We start from the raw sequence: 1,409 nt of genomic DNA on the forward strand, positions 1-1,409 counted from the left end.
TAAGGGCCCAGGTCTAGCACTTCTCCCAGAGAGGATGGGACAGTGGGGGAAAGTAGAACCTCATAAAGCCAGGAAGGTCATTTGAGGACAAGCTTCTATGAGGAAGAATTAAAGCAAAGGAGTCATCTATGCAAAAGGGCAAATGCTGGGACATTTTACCAAGCAAGGTTACTGAGTCTGGTGATCTGGGTGTTTCCATGACAAAGGTACCTGGTTATTTTCTACTGGAAGGCCAGGATCTGGCTCAGCCTCAGGATTTGACTAGATTCCCATCCAGGTTCACAAAACTCAGTCTGTACACAAAGGTTCCTAACCACAGCTTCCAGTTGGAGCTTATCATAAATGGATGGGAAACCCTCCGGAAAGGGAGGGCTCAGGGTGTGGAAAGAGTGCAGGCGCCACAGCATGAGCACCTGCGTTGATTCTGCTGCTCACCAGCAAGGTCTCACGACCAGGTGAGATCGCTTATCTGGGCCTCAGCTTCATCTTGTACAAAACGGAATGAAAGGTGCTTACCTTGTGAGAACTAGAGGATGTAGGTGTAATGCACAGAAGGCGTTCAAGAACCAGTAGCTGCTGTCTTCACTGTGGAGTCCCTGAAAGGTGTGCATGGCTAATATGGTTGGCTATTCACTGAAATGGTGGTGATTTAAGACCACCCAGAGGGTCGTTGGCAGAGAGACCTGACAGTCTATCTTAAAAATAAATAAATAAAAACCAGCTGTTGAAATGCAATACTGTATGGCTGACCATTCTTCCTTGAGGGATGTGGAATGGTGGACAACAGGGAAGTACATAGGTAGGTAGGCAGGAGCATTTCTTCCCCTTCAAAGCATTCATCCTCTCTTCTAGGGTTCTATTTGAACCCTATATGGAGACACTCTCACTGCCACTGAGTTGATGCTAGCTCACGGTGACCCTATATGACAGGGTAGAGCTACCCCTGTGGGCTTTCAAGACCATCATTCTTTTTTTGCATTATTATTAGTCCTTTAATTGGGGAGCTCCTACAAATCTTATAACAATTCATTATTCAATTGTATTAAGTGCACTTGTACATATGTTGCCACCAACATTTCCAAAACATTTTCTTTCTACTTGAGCCCTTGGTATCAGCTCCTTCTTTTTCCCCTCCCTCCCACCCTCGTGAATCCTTCATCAATTATATATCACTGTTGTTATTTCATGTCTTACACGGTCTGTTGTTTCCCTTCACCTGCATTTCTGTTATTTGTCCCCCTGGGAAGTGGGCTACATATCCAACCTTGTGATGGACTTCCCCTTTCTCCCACTCCACCCCCCTGCCCTCATGCTGTTGATAACCCCACTACTGTACCTGAGGGTTTTTTCTGTCCTGAATTCCATGTGTCAAAAGCTCTTATCTGTACCAATCTGTGTACTCCGGTCTA

Source organism: Echinops telfairi, unplaced genomic scaffold, assembly GCF_000313985.2.
Source record: "Echinops telfairi isolate 266 unplaced genomic scaffold, ASM31398v2 ScPeMD7_7469;HRSCAF=8507_1, whole genome shotgun sequence".
NCBI classification, from domain to species: Eukaryota; Metazoa; Chordata; class Mammalia; order Afrosoricida; family Tenrecidae; genus Echinops; species Echinops telfairi.